The sequence below is a fragment of the Pseudonaja textilis genome, chromosome Z, assembly GCF_049901715.1.
Source record: "Pseudonaja textilis isolate UNSWEBS1 chromosome Z, rPseTex1.2, whole genome shotgun sequence".
NCBI classification, from domain to species: domain Eukaryota; kingdom Metazoa; phylum Chordata; class Lepidosauria; order Squamata; family Elapidae; genus Pseudonaja; species Pseudonaja textilis.
This window is the reverse complement of record NC_142008.1, coordinates 41128145-41150274: the sequence shown is the minus strand read 5'-3', so window position 1 is coordinate 41150274 and position 22130 is coordinate 41128145. Positions and strand designations below refer to the sequence as shown.

At 36.3% G+C, this 22130-nt stretch overlaps 1 pseudogene; it reads left to right on the top strand.

Annotated features, from left to right (window-relative positions):
* Nucleotides 1-8387: 8387 nt before the first annotated feature.
* Nucleotides 8388-22130, top strand: LOC113441274 (CWF19-like protein 2; annotated as a pseudogene).

The window sequence follows — 22130 nt, the reverse complement described above, 5'->3', positions numbered from 1 at the left end:
GGGAATTAACAAATGGACAAGGAAACCTGCCTTTTGATAGAAGTGTAAAACCTAAACTCCTTTGTTATAAGTGGGAAGGGAGAAGCTTGGAAACAAAATTTTTTTACCTAAGACTTTGCTGGAGGAGATGCCTTGAAGATAAAGAGAATAGAAATTAATTCTAAAAGATTTAAAGCACAGACTGACGTTTTTTCTTTCCCTAATTTGACTTCACCCCTAGAAGAGAAATTGTAAAAAGAAGAAGTTTGTACTCTGCCTGGACTGTTTGATGATTACGGGATTTTGGGACTTTTAGGAACTGTTTTAAGTTTGGAAATAACTGATTGGCTTAATAATAAGAAGAGATACAGAAAAGAAGAAGAAACAGTTTAAAATGGCTCTATCTCTTGATGAACTAAAAAAACAATATTTAAAAATAAGGAAAGAAGGCAAAGATGTTATAGGAGAAGCCCTTTGTTTCCTAGATATGGCGCTTGTCATGTGTCAGCAAATTAAACAACAGCTGGAAGAAGCGAGGAAGAAGAAGCCATTTTTAATAAACTAAATGGTGTGACTAAGAAAAAAAGGAGAAAGAGAGGAGCGAAAAGGAAGGACTTAAGAAATAAAAAAAATATTTATGAAAGAGAAAAAGAAGATGCAAAACAACAGAATGCTAGAAAGCAAAAGGAAAGAGGAATGCAACAGAAAGAGGGAAACCAAGAAGGCAGAGGTTTGGAGAGGAGGGGGTAAAAAGTTTAGGCGGGCTAAGAAGGAAAGGAAAAGGGGAGAAAAAGTTACAAAGGTATAAAACAAGATGGAGAAAAGAAAATTTTTTTTTTTTAGGGATAATAGGTAATGTATACGGGTTTTATTTTCTTTAAAGGGGGGATTCTGCAAAGTACACATGAGTATTATAATAGTGGTATTTTGTATTATAAGTAGATAATCAGAACTTTTAAGATCTAATAAAAGACTAAAATATTAAGGTATAACTTTAAAATGTTTAATAATGAATGATTTTAAGTTTTAATAAAATACTAAAGGGAATGTTTAAAATATTAGTTTAAATATAGAGTTTAATGGATTAATGTGTTGACTGTTATGGATTTATTATTGTAATATTGGTTTCTGAAATAGTAGAATGTACTAAGCAGAATCTGATTGGGATTTAGGTGTTATTTTAAATTTTAATTTAGGGAATGATAGAAAGGCATCATACTCTGATTAGTGATTCCAGGGGAAACTATTCTTTTTATATTGGAAATGAGACAGATGTAAATGGAGAAATGGACAAAAGATATAAAAAAAAATTTTTTTAAAGCAAGATTAAATATATAAAACAGAATTAAGACGAAGCAAAAGTGGAGAGGAGTTATATAATAGATATAGAATGGTAAACAAGATAGGTAATGGTATATAAGAAGAGCATGAATTCAATTGAAGTCCATACAAAAGAGGTAATCTGGGGCCAAGTTACTTTCTAAAAGAAAGTTTTATGTTTTATGTTTTATGTCTTATGTGTGTGTGTGTCCAATTAAGAATTAAATAATAAAATCTCGGAGGAAGACTAGATGAGAACAATTATAAACAAGCCAGAGGAAAATATAAATGTGATGATTGAATAGCAAGATAAATTAGAAAGGAAATATGATTGAATAATGATTAAAGAGAAACAATGTGGAATTTGGTAAAGGAATTTACGTGTTTATATGGAAATGGGATAAATTATAAGTATGTGATATAAAGCAATGTGTTACCTGCCTTGTAAAAGAGTTACAATGGAAAGAGGTTTTATGTTTTTAATGTTTAATGATGTTTTGTTTTGTTTGTTTGTTTGTAAAATCAATAAAACTTGCTTTTTTTAAAAAAAAGAGGAGTGTATAGCAGTAACTAAAAAAGAAAAAGAAAAAGGTGCAGTAGGCAGTGAACCCAGAGAGCATGAGAACTAAGATCTACTAGAGCAATAAAACCCTCTTACAAAGCTTAATATGGATGAAAGAAAATTGGTTATGATTAACATAAATGGACTTAATTTAGCTACTAAAAGAAGAAAAGTATTTCATAAATTAGAGAAATTAAAGTTTGATACAATCTGCCTACAAGAAGTACATATTAAAAAACTACTTGAATATATATTGAAACAAAAAAATTAGGGAAATTATTCACGTCATTGACACAATGTAAAAAAAGAGGTGTGGTCTTATATATTAGAAATACAATTTCGGCAGAACCAATTTATACAGATGATGATGGAAGGATTTTGATGGTGGAAATAATGGACAATAATGTAAAAACTCTTTTAATTGCAATTTAAGCTTCAAATGACAACCAAGAAGAATTTTATAGGAAATTACATATGAAAATAATTGAACTAGACTATGCTAATATTTGTATGATGGGAGATTTCAATGAAATAATTAATAATCAATCGGATTATAAAACACAGAAATAAACAAAGAAAACTAGAAAGACACTACCAATATCTTTCTTTTGAATGATAGAAGAAGCAAACTTAAAAGATGCATGGAGAGAGAGAAATGTGGAAAATAAGCAATATACTTTTTATTCAAAAAGACATGCATTATGATCTAGAATAGATATTATATGGATGTCAGCAGAATTACTTGCTAATATATGAGAAATTGAAATAGAAACAAGCACTTGGGCAGACCACAACTCAATGACAGTTATTTGGAAAGGACAAAAGAGGAGATCTAGATAGACCTTAAATAATACGATATTAAAGGAAAAAGACTTCAACAGAAAATAGAGAAATAATTGGTTTTCTTTTTTAAAGAAACTAAAAAAGAGGATACCTCTTTACAGAATCTCTGGGACATGATGAAGGCCTACAGAAGAGGCTTGATAATAGACTATACAAGGAAAAGAAACAGAAAACAAAAAAAGACTTTCAAAATATTGGAATAAGAGATTGGAAAAAGAATTACAGAAGTTCCCACAAAAAAAAAACCATTAACATTAAAATGGACATAATTAAACATAAAATGGGACTAATGGAAAAAGAGGAATTAGCACAAAAAATTAAAAATGCCAAACAGAATTACTTTGAAGACACAAACAAACCAGGCAGATGGTTAGCCTATAAATTGAGACAGGAAAGAGAATCAAGAAGGATTAGCCAATTAATAAATGAAGAAGGATATGTTTGCTATGGAAATGAGGAGAAGAAAAAAATTATACAAGATTACTATGGAAAACTGTATTATCAAGAGAATATTCAAGAAGAAAAAGTTAAGCAATATTTACAGAAAGCGAAATTACCCCGATACCCAAAGACATTGAAGCAATGTTAGAAGGGAACATAACGATGATGGAATTAACAGAAGCCTTCTTCTTAAAAAAACAGAATGTTGGAAAAGCACCAGGTCCAGATGGATTGCCAGCGAAATTTTACAAGTCTTTCCAGGAAATACTGAATCTTCAACTATTAGAAGTCATGAATGAAGTTATGTCAAAGAAGAGAATACCCAAAACATAGTCAGAAGCATATATTACACTTATACCAAAGGAAGACACAGACATGCTGAAAGTTGAATATTATAGACCTATATCCCTATTAACTTCAGACTATAAATTTTTTGCTTCGATCTTGGCAGAAAGACTGAAAAGATACTTAAGTAATTTTATTCATGCTGATCAAAATGGATTTCTGCCAAAGAGACAAATCAAAGACAATATGAGAATAATTCTGGATACTTTGGAATACTATGAGGCACATCCTGAAAAGCAAATGGCCTTGATGTTTTTAGATGCACAAAAAGCCTTTGATAATGTGAGCTGGCGATTTATGTTATTGCAATTGGTACAAATGGACTTTGGTAAAAAAATTATTCAAGCCATTGAAATGATATATCATAAACAAACCGCAAAGGTTATGATAAATTGATAATTAACAGACTCCATAGATATAAGAAAATGGACTAAACAAGGTTGTCCACTGTCACCTCTGCTGTTTGTGTTAATATTGGAAGTGTTGAATAGGAATATTAGAGAAGAAAAAGAAATAAAAGGAATCAAAACCGAAAAGGAAGAGTATAAATTGCAAGCCTTTGCAGATGACATGATATTTATATTAGAGGGTCCATTGGAAACAGCACCTAAATTAATAGAAAAGATAGAAGAATATGGAAAAGTAGCAGGTTTGAAAATAAATAAAGATAAAACAAAGAAATTAACAAAGAACATGCTAGCAAGACAAAAGAAAGAGTTGGAAGAAATCTTAGAAATACAGGTCACAAATAAGGTTAAGTATTTAGGGATATATATTACATCAAGATGTAGCACATTGAAGGAGGATGACTATTTTAAACTCAAACAACAAGATTGTGACAGATTTGACAAAATGGGAAAACTTATAATTATCATTGATTGGGAGAATATCCACAATTAAGATGAATGTATTGCCTAGAATTTTATATCTATTCCAGACAATTCCAATTCGATTAGGAGAAGTTTTTCGAAGACTTAAATAAAATTGTGCTGAAATACATCTGGCAAGGTAGGAAAGTGAGAATAAAACTTAAACTGTTACAAGACGCAAGAACAACAGGAGGGTTTGCCTTGCCCAACTGGGAATTATATTACCAGGTGACAAATCTGATGTGGGTAAAGGAATGGATAACATTAAAGAACAGTAGACTATTGACTTTAGAAGAGCATGACTTGATGCTGGAATGGCATGCTTTCCTCTGGTATAAGGGAACTAAAACAAAGGGGTATTTTAGAAGACATTACATTCGAGAGGCACTGTTTTTGAATTGGGAGAAGATAAAAAGACAATACTACTTAAAAATTCCATTATGAATATCTACCATTGAAGCTTTTCCTTATCCAATAATATATAAAAAGGAACAAACAGTTAGATATGGTGAGATATTGAATGAAAAGGGTGAACTTAAATCTATGGAAGCGTTGGAAGAACAAGGTGTAAAAATGAATTGGTTTTCATATTTGCAAATACAATCTAGATTTGATAAAGACTTTGAAACAGAAGGTGTCTATGATAAGTTGACTGATTTAGATAAAATTTTGACGGGTACTGATGAAAAGGTAATTAAAAAACTTTATGGACATTTATTAGAATTTAAATTGGAGGAAGAACAAGTTAAAGAAACAATGATTGCTCAGGGGAAAATTTTGGATATGGGATTGATTTAGATAAATGGCAAAAATTGTGGTCTCAAAATTATAAAATGACAATGTGAACCGCATATAAAGAAAATTTGTATAAGATGTTTTACAGGTGGCATCTACCCTCGACAAGAATTGCAAGAATGTTTAAGAACAAATTGGATAAATGTTGGAAATGTCATCATATACCTGGTTCATATTACCATATGTGGTGGACATGCCTGGATGTAAAAAGATATTGGACTAAAATCCACACATGATTGGAAAAAATGATAAAACAACACATAGACTTTAAACCAGATATATTTTTACTGGGAATTATACTGGAAATATACAATAAAGAGCTGAAATATTTGATTGTAAATGTTTTAACAGCAGCTAGAATTGTATTTGCTAAGAATTGGAAAAATGAAAAAAAAAACTTATGCAGGAGGAAGTTATTAAGAAAATTATGGACTTTGCTGAAATTAGTAAATTGACATTTGAAATTAGAGAACAAGAAGACGAACAATTTTATATGATATGGGATTTGTTCTATTAATGGTTGGACAAAAAGACATGGTAATGTAGTAGACTAGATAATTTTGTAATAGAAGTTTAATAGATTGATATAAAATATAATACAGACAATTGGATGAAAGTACAATATAAATTTCATAATAAAATTTGGAATATCCCATATAAAATGATGGAATAAATAATTTATTCATGGATGATTAATAACTGATAAATATATAAATATATGTTCGTTTGACAATGTGATAATTTATATAAACCATGAGCAATGACTATGAAAGGATAGCAGAAAAGATTAGTAACCAACTGACACACTGTATGTATATAAAATGGAAGATGGTTTTATGTTTTTATGTTTTGTTTGTATTTGTTTGTCTTAAAAAATAAAAACATTTTTTTAAAAAAGATGAGTACACCAAGGTCCTTGACAGAGTTTGGATCCTCAACAAGGTCTTGACTATTCCGCTTGTATTTTATTTTCTGATTTTTTTTTTTGCCAATATGTAAGACAGTGCATTTATTTGTTGAGATTTGAAGTTGCCATTTGATTGACCATTCTGATGCATAGTCGAGGTCTTTTTGGAGGGTAGTTGTATTTTCTGTGGTGTTGAATAGCTTTACATCATCAGTGAACACAGTTGCTCTTAATATGATCACAGAGGTCATTTATGTGGAGTATGAAGAGGATTGGTCCTAGAACACTGCCTTGGGGGACACCACTGTTGACAGGTGCAGAATTTGATAGGACGCTCCCAATTTTGACCATTTGTTTCTGTTTGACAGGAATGCTTCTATCCAGTTATGTAGGTGTCCAGAGATACCATAAGATTTTAGTTTTAGTAGTAGTTTGTCATGTACCACTGAATCAAAGGCTTTACAGAAGTCTATGTAAATTGCATCTACTGCTTTGCACTGATTGAGTTGTGTAGTCCATATGTTTTTGCAGTGTAAGAGTTGCAGATTACAGGATAATTTTTTTCTGAAACCAGATTGTTTATTAGAGAGTAGGTTGTTTGTCTCTAAGTGGAGGATAATGGATTGGTTAATAATTGATTCCATGATTTTACAGGTGACGCAGCATAAAGAGATGGGTCTGTAATTTTCAACTAGACTAGGGTCTCCCTTTTTGAAGATGGGGATGACCATGGCTTGTGACCATAATTTTGGTCCTGAAAGATTTTTCAAAGATAATGCTTAGAGGTTTGGCTATAGCAGTTTTTAAAAAGTAGGCACATATTCCGTCCGGTCCAATAGATAGAGATGGTTTTAGATTGTGTAGTGCTTTTTCCACATTGTCTTCTGTAAAATCAATATGTATTAGATCATTGTAGTTGTCTGTGGTCCGACAAGGAAGTACTGGGCATGATCCATTGCTGTTTACAAATACTGAGCCAAAGAATGTGTTAAAGAGGTTGGCTTTGATGGTGTCATCATTGCAGTCTTTACCATTAGGTCCTTTCAAGGATGGGATGGACCTTGAGTCTTTTAGTTTATTGTTTACAAAATTGTAGAAAGCATGGGTGGAATTTGTGCATAGAAGGTTTTCCTATTGTTTAATGTGATAATTAGTGCATTCAGTTTTTATCTGGTGGCATAAATTTTTGTATCAGCTTTTGAAGTTGGCAACATGACCAGGTTTGTTTTTTTGCCAAAGTAATCTCTTTTTGTATTGAAGCTTCCTTATTGTTATGGGTAATCTGTTTTTCCTGGTTTTGGGAGTTATTATTGGTACATATAGTTTGATGACTCTTTTGACTTCAAGTAAAAAATATGTTGTAATGGTTTTCAACAGTATTGCATCCAGTGAATAGAAATTGCCAATCAAAGGATGAGAGTGTTGTTTGTAAGATCATAGTTGCCTTTTTTGAAGTTATAATTGAGGATTCTGTCATTGTGATGATTTTGTGTGCATGTATGTTGAGACAAAAGTCATCATGTTGTGGTCAATGTTGGAAAAGGCTTCTTTAATTTGTATTCCGTAAATTGAATTCAAACTATTGCAGAAGATGAGGTCGAAGCAGTTGTTAAGTCTAGTATTGTTGGTTACTAGTTTTTCCAGTCACAAATTTGTTACAGCATTGTAGAAGGTTGCATGTATGGGTGCAGTTGTAAATTCATTTAGGGTCCAGTTAATATGACGTAGATTGAAGTCACCAAGAAAGATTAAAGCATGTAGGCAGGATGCTGCCCATGTTAGTAGTGTATTTAGCTTGTTTGCATGTTTGATGTCATAATCAGGGGCTCTGTAACATAGTAAGAACTAAAATGTGATATATCTAAGGACAGTTCACAGATGATGGTCTCAGGAAGAGCAAGTTCTTGGGTAACTTGGATGTTTTTTAGATGTAAGGACTTTTTATAGAAGATAGCAACACCATCTCCTCTATGGATTTCATGATCTGATCAGTAAACATGATATTCTCCCCTGAGCTGTTCAGAGCATCCAGTAGTGGGAGGTGCTTCAGTCTCTGCATGTCTAGGCTGGGTTTAATTTGTGGAACACTCCTCCTCCTCCACGGGACTCCTCCCCAGCGTTCCTGAGTTTTGGCTCAGCCTCGTGAAGGATAAGCAGTGCTTTTCTGTCTCTTCCTTGGCCGAAACAGGAGAATTACTGTTTGCTCAGGTTTGGAGATTGTAAATCTGTCCTTAAGGCACTATAGCCTCCAAATTAACTTATGATCTTCCAACGCTCCCCTTTTCCATCTGGCAGTCAGCGATTGCAACATTGGGAAGTGCCGCTCATGCCCCGAAGTGGAGGGAGGCTTCACTTTCGTTTCGTGCCCCCAACCGCTAGTGCTACCCTTGCCATAGCGATAGTCACGCCATTTGCAAACAACGGTATGGCGTTTTCTCGCTTGTCATCTGAGTTGTATTTCCTTTTTCCCCCTACGAACGCCACCTTGGGGCTTAAACACCTAGTTTTTTCTCTCACTCCTCCCCACCATTTAGCCAAAAGGAGAAGCCACCTGGGGTGAATCCTTGTCAGGGCGGGAGATTTCTGCTGGCAGCGCGCACCAAAAGTTAATGGCTGGACGCCATTGTTCTTCAGGCAGACCACACGGCTGCACTGAGTGTGTACCATTAGAGGCTGTGTGAGGTAATTTTTTTTTCCCATTAGAGGTTTCCATTCCAGAACCCCAGAGATTTATTGTACCCTCGTTTTTAACCCATATTCGAGGCCATTTAATATATAAATTGTTGGCGTAACCCTCACAGCTCTATCTATCAAGCGGCACAACAACGAGCACCCAGGCTAGTGTCTACCTGTGCACAGAAACTGTTGAAGGCCTCTGATTTATTCTGGCCTGTTAGGCGTTCTTAATTTGGCTGTTTGGAATATTCAGAAAATTTGACTGTTATACTAATATACATATACATATACAGTGATTATCACTAAATATAATAATAATAATAATAATAATAATAATAATAATAATAATAATTTATTGAGATACGACTCATATTATAGACAGATATATATCTTCTTCTTTTTTTAAAGGGGGAATTCTATTTCAGGGCACCTTGTCCATTCTTGGGTCAGGCCCCTAGGCGTGCCAACCGCCTATTCAGTATAGTATTGAATAACGAACATACTGTAAATCTTAAATCCAAATGGCAGGTGGTAGTAGCTCCCAGACCTCAACCTCAAAGGTCAAGTCTAAATCTCAACACAAATCTAAACAAACAAAAAGGAATTCTAAGGCCTCAGAAAAAGGTGCCAAAAGGCACCACAAGGTATTGGAGAAACAAATAGATAAGTGCACACGGGAGACGCACAGGACATCTCAAGTTACTTCGGCCCCCAGTCGAGGACCATCTACTTCCTCTCACCCTCCTCCTCCCCTAGATCTTTTCCTCTCAGCTTGCCTCCCCAGAGTCAACAAGTCCAGTTAAGTGGAACACCGACCATGCGACGGGCCCCCGAAGCTACGTTCACACCAACAGCTGCCGGCTTTGCCAGGATGACATTCTTCCAGATGAAGTCCCAGAGAGGATGAAGGTGTGGATGGAGCTGGCCATATGCTAGGGAATTGCAACAGGTCTGCAACATGTGGTTCTGACCAGGGAACATCCAGCACCCACTGATTATGATTCACAATCATTACGGTCATGCGCCAGATCAGAGCAACACTTCACCCAGGTACAGTTTCAGGGGGATATACCCCTCCAAAGGCCACAGGAGGAGGAGGAAGAGGAGGCGGCGGAAGAGGGGGAACACCAAGATCAAATGGAACATATTGAATCAGGGTCCATACATGGCAGCGACCCGGCCCTGTCGGAAGCGGAACCCTTAGAAAGGGGCATGTCTGACGATTAGGGCCTCGTTCCCGACCAACCTGTTTTTACAGGCTTATTCCACCCACAATTCTTTAAATCACCATTTTCAAGGCCAAAACTACCATATGCCTGGACAGGTCGGCCCCTCCTACCATTCCAACTCCTTCAGATGAGGGACCAGAAGATTTAATTTTCAACCAACCGGTAGTCAAGGCAGATGTGATTCCAGTTCCTCACATGTTTGCGGACCTGGTACAGAAACAGTGGGCATTGGCAGCAGTGTACCCTGCCCCCACAGGATATGACAGGAAATACTTTAATTTGGCCCCTGATTTCTCAAAATTGTTGAATACTCCCGAGGTAGACAAACTTTTGTGGGATTAGCATCCTCGTCCTCCGTTCCCAGTGAAGTTCTGAAGGCATTAAAGCTGGAGGAAAAAATGGGCCGAGCTGGCCCTATGTAGGGCCCATCAGTCTGATGCATGGGCCATCAGAGCGGCCACGGCCGCTTCCTTCTTTACCCGTTCTTCTCTCAGATGGCTCTGTCCCTTATGGGAGCATGTCCCTAATTCCAATGTTAGAGCACACCAAGACATTGCAAAACTTATAGCAGCCGCTGAATTTTCAGCTGACGCAAGCTATCATGCAGTTAAGTTTTCAGCCAGAGCCATTAATTCACATGTCACAGCTTGATGCTTACTATGGTTAAAACATTGGCAAGCAGACATTAAGCATAAATGCAAGCTGGCTTCATTTCCTATTGCGGGAGACAGACTGTTTGGCCCTGCCCTCGACCCGCTGCTTATCAAAACCCGAAACAAAAAGAAAATTCTATCTTCCCTTTTTCGGAAGTCAGATTCTAGAAACCCTCAGTCCTTTTGGAGGGGATCCTTTGGGCCCTTTTATCAGGAACCCTTTTCACCCAGATACCAGAGACCCCCCATCATTCAGACCAGGACAACAGCCAGAGAGGCCCTACTTTGGGGATAGGAACAGAACGGGTGGCCAATCCAAGAGGTTCTTTAGAGGAGCAGGGAACAGGTCTTTCCAGCATCCAAGATAACTCCATGGACCCGACTCCCATTGGTGGATGCCTTAAATTATTCACGGACCAATGGGACTCCTCAACATCTGATTCCCGGGTCAGAGACACGATCAGATTTGGCCTTGCGCTGGAGTTTCAATCCACCCACCCCAGACTGTTTCATGTCGTCCCTCTTTCCAGAGATCTGGTGAAGATCGTTCCCTCTTTCCAGAGATCTGTTTCTTATGGAAACAGCTATCCAACATCTACTGGACATATCAGCCATCTAACCAGTAGCTACCAACCAACGAGCAGGAGGTTTCTATTCACATCTTTTTGTTGTTCCCAAAAGTTCAGGGTGTATGTGGAGAGCAATATTAGATTTGAAACATCTGAACTGTTTCTTAGCATATCGCAAATTTAAAATGCACACCCTGCAATCTATCTTATTCAGTATCAGAAAAGGTGATGGCCTTATGTCTATAGATCTGACAGAGGCATACTTACATATTTCTATTCGGCCTTCCCTCTATAAATTTTTGAGATTCTGTTATAATAACCACCAGCTTCTGCCCCCAGGACATTCACATCTCTCAGCTCTCCAGATTCATTTCCAGGTACCCCTCACAAGGAGCAGAGAACTTCAATGCGCTCCGCTGCCGTTGGCCCCTGGAACTTCTGTACGCATTCCCACCACTTCCACTGATCCCCAAGGTCTTCCAGAAGCTGCTACTAGTAGCTCCTTACTGGCCCAGATAGCTGTGGTTTGCAGACCTTCACAGTCTATCCTTATCAACACCATGGAGAATTCCTCCAGACAGGGTTTTGCTAACCCAGGGACCCCTTCAACATCCGGACCCTCAATGGTTGCACCTGACTGTCTGGAGGTTGAGTGGAGACGTCTGAAGAGCGAAAAGTTTTCCAACAGTTATTGCCACCATCCAAGCTGCCAGATGCCCCCCAACAACCCACATTTACAATGCCATGTGGTCCAGTTTCTGTAAATGGTGTACTAAGTCTCAAACTGATCCCATCTCTCCATCAGTGGCTCAAATCCTAGAGATTTTACAAGAGCGGTTTGACAAGGGATTATCACCTAATAAGTTAAAAGACAGGTGGCAGCCTTGGCATCGGTTGTCACTTGTGAGGGTCTACTGTCTCTTTCTCATCACCCACGCATATAGAGTTTCCTCCGAGGAGCCACAAATTTACACCCGCCAGAGGTTCACTGTTATCCCACTTGAGACCTTAACAAGGTCCTCATTGCACTCACTAAGTGCCCTTTCGAACCCTTGAAATCGTCAAGTCTCCAATTTCTGAGTGTATAAAGTAGTTTTCCTTGTAGCAATCACTTCTGCTCATCGTATTTTGGAACTGGCAGCTTTGTCGATCAGAGAAGATTTTTGCGTCTTCCATTCTGAGCGGATGGTCCTTCGTCCTGATCCTACGTTTATGCCCAAAATTAATTTGGCTTTTTACAGGGCACAAGAGCAGATACTTCCTAATATTTTTTTTTGCAAGTTTTATTGGTTTTTAAAGACAAACAAAAACAAATGAAACATAAAAATAGCCAACTTTCTTTCATAAGTGTACAAGCAGTGTGTCGGTTGGTTTACAAATTTTTTGTGCATTCGTTTCATAGTCTCAATTACAGTTACATTGCATAATAACTCATCTTATCAATCAAAAATTGAATACCCTGGTATCACTATTAAACAATCATTTGACTATGATTTTGTTCATTCATACTTTGTGAGATAACTATAATTTACTTAGCTTATTTTATAACAATTCATATAATCCTCCTAAATCTATCCTAAAGACATTTTATAGACATAATAACCAAAAAAGAAAATAAATACATCTTTATATATTCATTATTTTCTAAAATTCTACATATTCTATTATTGTATTTTATTATCTAACCATTGATAGAAAAGGTCCCAAATTTTGTAAAATTGTTTATCCTCTTGTTCTCTAATTTCAAATGTCAATCTACTCATTTCAGCACATTCCAATATTTTCTTAATAGTTTTCTCCTGCGATGGTATTTTCTCATTTTTCCAATTTTTAGCAAATACAATCCTAGCCGCTGTTAATACATTTACAATCAAATATTTTAAATCTTTACTGTATGTATCAGGTAAAATTCCCAATAAAAATATCTCTGGTTTCAAGTCTCTATGTTTTTTTGTCATTTTTTCCAACCACATGTGGATTTTAGTCCAGTATTTTCTAGCGTCCGCACAAGTCCACCACATATGGTAATATGAGCCAGGTATCTGATGACATTTCCAACATTTTTCGGATTTATTCTTGAACTTTCTTGCTATTCTTGTTGGGGGAAAATGCCACTTGTAAAACATCATATACAATTTTTTTTAAAATGCTGTTGACATTGTCATTTTATAAGTTTGAGTCCACAGTTTTTGCCATTTCTCTAAATCAATCCCATATCCAAAATTCTTCCCCCAAGCAATCATAGTTTCTTTCTCTTGTTCTTCTTCTAGTTTAATTTCTAATAAATATCCATATAATCTTTTAATCACCTTTTCATCAGTACCTGTCAAGATCTTATCTAAGTCAGTCAATTTATCATAAAAACCTTCTGTTTTAAAATCTTTATCATACCTTGAATGTATTTGTGCATATGAAAACCAATTCATCTTTATACCTTGTTCCTCTAGTTTTTGCATAGACTTAAGTTCACCCTTTTCATTCAGAATTTCCCTATATCTAACTGTTTGTTCCTTCTTATATATTATAGGATAGGGAAATGCTTCAATAGTCGATAACCAGACTGGAATTTTCAAATAGCATTGTCTTTTATTCTTCTCCCAATTTAACCACATAGACTCTCGTATATGATGTCTTCTAAAATAGCCCTCTGTTTTAGTTCCCTTATACCATAAAAAAGCATGCCACCCTAGATACTTCCTAATTTTTGTCCCAGGTCATCCCAAGGGTTGGAACTACAATGGCATCGGCTTGATGTGAGGTGAGCATTGTGATTATATATTCACCACACAGCGACTTTCAGAAAAACAGAAGCTTTATTTGTGTCGTTTCAGCTCAACACTCAGGGATGCAAGATCTCATCTTCCACAATATGCTGTTGGCTACGGGCCACGATAGCAAAAACGTATCCGACTCAATCACTACAGGTGCCCAGGGGCATAACAGCTCATTCAACGAGTGCTGCAACATTGGCAGCGTGGACCACGCAGGCACCTATAACTGAAATTTGTTGAGCCACAACCTGGGCCTCTCCAGCACCCTTCATTAGGCATTATAAAATAGATATGTTTGCATCCGCTGAGGCCTCCTTTGGCAGAAGAGTTCTGCAATGGGTCCACAGGGACCAGGAGGGGATTCCAAGCCAGATGGAGTCCCTCCCGTAGGACAGGCCAAACTTTGGTATGTCCCACTACTGGATGCTCTGAACAGCTCATGGGAGAAAGGGTGTTGGTACTTACCTGACACACCCATTCTCTTTGAGCTGTGAAGAGCATCCAGTCCCACCCTTTTTTTCCTTCGGTGGGGTCCTGTTTTGGGCAACGAATTGTTAGTGCATTGAGGGCTAGGGTGTTTATTTCTCTTGTCTTCGCCAAAACTGGGGAATGCTGGGGAGGAGTCCCGTGGAGGAGGAGGAGCATTCCACAAATTAAGCCCAGCCTAGACATGCAGAGACTGAAGCACCTCCCACTACTGGATGCTCTTCACAGCTCAAAGAGAACAGGCATATCAGGTAAGTACCAACGCCCTGTCTCTTACTGAGGCAATGGAGTAAGGGAGAGATGCATTGAGCCATGTTTCACAGACAAGTATGATGTTGAATTTAGCCATATTTAGTAAGAGGAGAAATTTAGGTATTTTATTCGCAAGGCTTTTTGCATTGAGTAGCTTGCATTTAAGGCCAGTTGTAGTTAGAATTGAGATAGTTGGGGGCATGCATGCCTAGTCTTGGGTGGTGGTGGATTGGTTGAAGTAGGGTTGGATGCTGAGTTGTGGGTTGTGTGACTTACTTTTGATAGACTGTACGATAGTCAATATACAGATCCTTCTCTCCATTGTCTAGATGATTTTTGAGTTCTGTGTGGAGTTTACAGGAGCAGGCACGTTGCTGTATGGTTAGGTCGGGGCAAGATCGGAGGTTTTTATGGTTGGTGTTGCTTTTGGTGAGTGAATTTATAGTATAAATGAATTTAATGTTTGCTTAATTCATTTTTGCAAATGACCCTGCAGAAGCGTGGGGCCACAAAGCTGGCTCTGTTTTTGAGCTCTGGGCCAATGCAGGAAATGTCAAATATTTCATCAGCAAAGATGGTTGATGCTTGATAGTCGCTGATGATGTTGCGGACAATTGTGATGTCATCATTGTTATTGATGTCCTCCAGACCAAATAAGATGGCCATTGGATGTTTTTGTTCGCGCTTGACAACTTCTCTGACGAGGAATGAGGTATCATTATTTGTTGGATTTATGTTTTTTTGTGGATTAGGATGCGGTTGTTGATTTGTAGCTATTGAATGTTTGGGTTTTTGTGTTGTGTCTTTTTTTTAAAGGTTAGTTAATCTTTCATTTAAAGTGTCCAGGGATGCTACTATGGTGACAAGTGATGTTATTTGTGTTTCTATGGTGTCAACTCTTTCATACAGGGCTATATGTTTGTCCAGTTTGGGTTTGCATGATGGGCAGAAATATTGAAATGCATGATGGTGTTCTAACAGTCTATTGTGGGATTGGGGAAGTGTGGGAAAATGGATTTTTTGTTTGGTTAAGTACTTTTGCCTAGATAATTGGTTTTATTATTTATCAGTTCAGTTTAGCAGAGGTGTGCTTTTAAGATCTTGGTAGTAATCTTTGTATATTTGAACACAACATAATTTTCTGGCTATAGGTGGTTTTGGAGCAGTGGAAATGAGTTTAATTTCTTACAATAAATTGTGATTGTTCCCAGACCAATCTTTCTCATGGGAGTTCAAGACAGCATGCTTTAAATTAAGGTACGATGTGTTAAGAGGATGTGACTGGTCCAAACTTACCTAGTCGAATATTTCTATAACTGAATTAAAACTCAGATTTGGTCTCCGCATTTCAGCTTGTCACTTTACACCAAAAAGAGTTCCATTTAACAACAAAATCAAAAACAACAAATACTTGAATAAAAAGTCAATCTTGCAGTAAATAGTGGTTTATCCACACATATTTTTTTTCTTTTTCATTTCAAGAACTATGTATCTCTGTTGTAAGTTACTAGGAAGAGAAGTCACTTGTCTTTTATGTTCAACAATAAAATGAATTTGTATTCCCAGACAACTCTCTTAAAGTGTTATTTAAAGGATCTGTCTAGGAATTCAAATTCATTACCTTTTTGATAGAGGGAAAAGAAATCACACAGGATTAAGAAGATTAACACAGTTACAATTTCTTATCTATTATTCAAGAATCTTGCAAATGGCTAGTAGAACACACCTGGTCCAGTATGTTTAATGCACATAGTCTACTATATTGGGGTCTCTTTATCAGCAGTGACTCTGTCTGTCTGCTATTCCTTAAATTCAATTCAATTCAAACCTTTATTGTCAGAGTACATGTGTACAATGAGATTGGCTGAGTGTCCCTTCGTGCACCCCCCCAACACAATACATCTCACAGTGAAAGACAGAAAATCCCTAACCCTGTGAATCCTACTAACAAACACACAATCCTATTGCACCATGTGAACTTATTGCACGTCATGCTGGCCCTTCAAGTCAATTGAACTATGTTGTAAAGTTATTTTCCATTCAGGAGTCTGACAGCCCACAGATAAAAACTATTCTTCAGCCTATTTGTGTGGCTAGCTATACTTCTATATCTCCTTCCTGATAGTAGGAAAAGAAAGAAGTGCTGACTAGGGTGTGAGTCATTCCTGAGGATTTTCCTCATTCTTTTAAGGCAGCATCCCCTAGCAATGTTGTCTAGTGATATTAGGGGACAGCCCACAATGTTTTGTGCTGTGTTCATCACCCTCTGTAATGTCTTTCTATCCGCGGCTGTCAAGCCAGCATACCACACCGTAATGCAATGAGTTAGGACACTTCCTATTGTGGACCGGTAAAAGGAGGTCATCAGTTGTTGTTCCACTTTGGGTTGTTTTTTTTTTGCAAGACTCTGAGGAAGTTGAGTCTCTGTTGGGCCTTTCTGGTTACCTGGTTGTGTTGCTTTTCCAGGTGAGATCTTCACTGAGGTAGACTCCCAGGAATTTAAAGGAAGAAACTCTCTCCACACAGCCCTCTCAATGTAAAGTGGAGCAGGTTACTCTTTCTTCTTCCAGACACCATCTCCTTTGTCTTTCTGATATTCAGGTACAGGTTGTTTTCTAAGCACCATATGGATAATTTTTGAACCTTCCCCTTGTATGCTGTTTTGTCTCCACCTGGATATGCCTACAAATAGTAGCATATCTACAAAAAGAGGATATATGTCGATACAATTTGGATAGGAAAGGTGGTAGTTCACAAAAAAAAAAAATCCAACACAAAATCCAAAGTGATGCAACTAAATGGCACAGAACTGTCAATAAATACTTGAATTATCTACTCTTCCCAACTTATTGTCAGCCACATGTATATCACCTAGATGGGAGATAGATTGCAGTCTGAAAATAATGCTTCTACTAAGTTTTCTTAAAATGAAGATGAAGAAACTACAGTATGGATAAACAATACTTGAGATTCAGAAAATGAGGTGATAATTCATGAGGAAATATTGCTCTTCCACTTTTCTCAGCTCTAAATGGAACTTAAAAGTATGAAAGAATTACTACAGGAAAGAGGCGAATCACTTTGCTCTGTGCTAGAAAAAATGGAAATTGCGATTGAAGAACAAGAAGAAAGATTTTCAGAGGAGGAGGAATCGACTCAAGGAGAAGACATTTTAAATAGACAATTAACACAAAGAATGCTACAAAGAAGTGGGGAAAGAAGGAAGGTTAAAAAGTTGAGATTTAAGAAGGCAATTAAAAGAGGGAATACCTGTGAAGTCAGGAAAGGCAGGAAGACAGCAAAAAAGGGGAAAGGAAAATATTAAGAAAGAGTGGGATATAAACTGGAATGCGAAATGATATGGGGAAAAGAGGGGGAGGAGAAGCAACAAGAAACAGGCATATGAAATAAATAAATACAGAAATAGTAAAATGTTGAAAGGAAATTGTTTCTTTACAATTAAAAGAAGGAATACCTGTGAAGTTAGGAAAGGCAGAAAGACCCAGCAGAAAAGGAGAAAGGAAGATATTAAGAAAGAGAGGGATATAAACTGGAATGAGAAAAGATATGGGGAAAAGAGGGGGAGGAGAAGCAGTAAGAAACAGGCATGTGAAAGAAAGAAACACAGAACTAGTAAAATGCTGAAAAGAAATTGTTTTTTCAGAGATAATGGTTGATGAATTAAAAAGGGGATTCTGCAGGGTGACAAGGGGTAATAAGAATATTTCTGCAATTAAAATATTTAGAAAATAGGGTAATATAGATACTGATAACTCTTATTAAAGGGGGGGGGAAATATGCTGTGGAATCCAATTGAAAAGATGTAATGATTAATGGTTTATTGGGAATTAAGATGAGGGAATAATGGTATAATCTAATCATTAAAGTGTCACACTCAAAATAGTAAAAGGGGGGAAACCTATACTTGTTCTTTTTTCTTTGTGTGTGTGTGTGTGTGTGTTAAAATTTGTATTAATTTAGAATTCATTAAAAAAAGTGTAATGGAAAGAGAATATGACAGACTAAAGAACCAGCTAAATTAATAAGTTTAATATAGATTATTAAAAGCAAGGAGAGACTTTGGTAACTTCATTATTACTATTATTAGGCAAATATATATTGTTTATTTTTATTTTTAAAATAAATTTAAAGGATTATATTTGAAATAATTGAAATGAAATAAAAAGATGTTTAGATTGAGATTACTGAAAGAATTTAGAATTAAACTTTATTATTATTATTATTATTATTATTATTATTATTATTATTATTATTATTATTATTATTAGGCATATTGTTTATCTTTATTTTCAAAAATAAATATTACAGGATTATATTTGAAATAATTGAAATGAAACAAAAAGATGTTTTGATTGAGATTAATGAAAGAGGCTAGAATGAATGTGTTTGTTTCTCTCCTTACTGAAAATTTGGAATGGAAAAGGTAATAATAGAATTAAGTATGCATATATCAATGTATAATTGCTGTCATATTTGTATGTAAAGGTGATGACCCGGAATATGTTGTCCACTAAAAAGAGATTTAGTTTTTAATGTGAAAAATTGAATAAAGTTTGTTTAAAAAAATGTACTGTTTTCTGTATCTGTAATTCAGTCAAGGATAAAATCCTAAATATGTAAGATTTTGTTTTGTTTAACTACAATCTCATGGTTTCTTTTAATATGGACTTTTTTACATGTCTGCTTTTTTAAAAAAGACAGAATGAGTCCAGTAACTTATAGCTTCATGTTGTTGGAAATTAAAATCCACCCCTCTCCTAGAGAAATGAAATATTTTAGGATATACTAAAAAGGCAGAATATTTCGCTAAAAGAGAAGCAGAAACTCAGAGAGGCAGAAACAGCCCTCCTATCTTTGCTAATGGACCATTAAGGCCTGGGCCAGTCTACTCTACATAACAAAGAACTATCTCCTTCAGGCAGACCCATAATAGGAATCCCAAAGCCCTTTCATTATATCATCATCCAACAAGGTTCAACCAAGTCTGGGACTCAGGACGGTCTACAGAGTTCCCCCTGCATGGCCCCATGGGAGTCTGACAACTAATCAGAATACAAGCTCAAATTCAAATCCCCACAGAGGGCATAAAACCCAGGGACTCTCTTCCATTTTTCGCTTAGGAGCTCCAAGGCACGTGATCCTGTCCACTATTAAACCATCTTTCCAAACAGCCTCCATGTTTCCAGTGTCTTTTCCCCCCACTTGGAACTGAACCCAAAAGGATATTTCTTCCAATAATGTGCAACAAAAATCAAAACATAAAAAAGTAAAACTGTAACAAGAAATGTATAGCTATTATTCAAAATAAACAATACTTCTAAATTTCATATATCAACCAAATCTTTTTATTAGGAAATAATAAAACCAGGCACTCATTCCACTTCCCATCCTGCTATTTCTCCTGGGCTCTCTGCATCTTGCAGAGGTGTGCAAGTTAGTTAACAAGCAGCAAGATGCTGAACTTATCCGAAAAGCTTAAGGCAACACCTGTGCACATTTAGCAGGGAGGAAATTTAAGTCTCAGAGTGGTAGTTTTTTTTCTTGATAGGAGCAACTTGAGCATCTGGTTTCATATTCTGTGACTCTTGCCTGGAATCCAATTATTTATGATCCCAGCGAGAACTGGGATAGCCATACATGGTCCAAAGAGAAAGGAGAACAGATTTCAGAAACGGCAATGGAAGAAAAGGAACTAGTAGACAATAAACCATCATGTTCCACATCTGTTTCAGAGGATGAGACTCCTCTCATTCTCAGTAACGAAAAAATGAACAAACCGGGAGCCAGGATTGTAAAAGCAGAATTTATGGAAACAAGGATCTAGCTGCAAAACTTCAGTCTTAGCTTGGTAAGGCATGCATGCTAAAGGACAATGGAACACAAGCTAAAGCTAGAAAAACTGATGAGAAAACTGGTTTTCAAGACCATCAAGCAATCTTGGTTAGAAATGATAAATCTGGCAGAGCATGGTCTGTTAATATTCCAGAAGAAACATTGGATCACGTAGGCAGAAAGCAGAAGAATCAAATGATACCTACTCATGTGGATAAGGAAAGAATTCAATATTTTCTTTTTTAAAAATTTTTATTGGTTTTTAAAACAAACATAGACAAACAAAACATAAAAAAATCAAGCCATCTTCCATAAATATACATACAGTGTGCTGGTTGATTTACAAATAGTTTTGTGCTTCCATTTTGTAGTCTTCAACTTATTAATCAGTCATTTGACTATAACTTTTATTCATGTTTTACAAAATAATCATATTTTACTTAATTTGTTATTATGACACTTCATATTATCATCTCAAATCTATCCTAGAATCATTTTGTAGATATAAAATGAAAAGAATACATCTTTGGAATTCAATATTTTCAAGATGATGGTAATTTAGATCTGAAGGATTTGATCAGGAATGGAAAGATGAATACATTAAAGGATCAAAATATGGGAATGTCATCAAAGTTTTCAGACAAAATTGATATGAGATTATTACACTCTGACATATTTGTTTCCAAAGCAGCAAAGAGGGAGGAAAGTGGAAAAGCAGGGGAAAGGGAGAGAAACCAAGCGATCCGTGAGCATCAACGACTTGCTGCATACATGGAAAAATGCCCTTATTGCTTTGGTAGCTCTGAACTTCCTAAACACCTAATCATTGCAAGGTGTACTTATCCTTGTTGAGGTACCCGTCTCTTACTGAAGGTCATTGCCTGATCACTTCTATGCAGCATTACACAGCTGCCACACTTCTAGATGAAGACATTTGGGAAGAAATTTAGGTATTCAGAAAAACCTTCATAAAGATGTTTGAAGCTGAAGAGTTGGATTGTGTCTTTCTGGAGACAATGTTAAGTATAATCAAATACCACATGGTGTATAAATGTATTTCTCTCCCAAGGAAGTGGGGGATATGGCTCCCATCTATTTCAAAAAAGCTATAATGGAATCAGATGAAGAGTGGGCCATGAATCAAAAACTAATTAATCTAGGCTTGAAAGATGTTCACAAATCGGTGCCAAAAGGTTTGCCTTATTTCTCTATAGATTTTGGTCTCCAAGGTGGTTTCACTCTCTTCATTGAAAATCAATACAAGTCCGCTTGTTACTTTGGAAAGGAAATAATTGGTAGCATGCTAGATTTGGAACCATGGCTTTGGAGGAAAGGACTACAAGAAAATTTTGAAGACCAAAGGAAGAAAGTGTTGCATTTTTCTCAGAAGTGGAAATTGTATGACTTCACTAAAAGTAAAGAATGAAAATAACCTGCAGATGCTGATATATCAGATCCTGAAAAGTTAATGAACCATCACAACCTACAAAGTTTCTTTTGTGGAAGAACTCCTGCTGAAAATAATAAACATATTTTGTAAAGTGAACACTGGAAGGAATAATAATACCTTAAGGAAGACG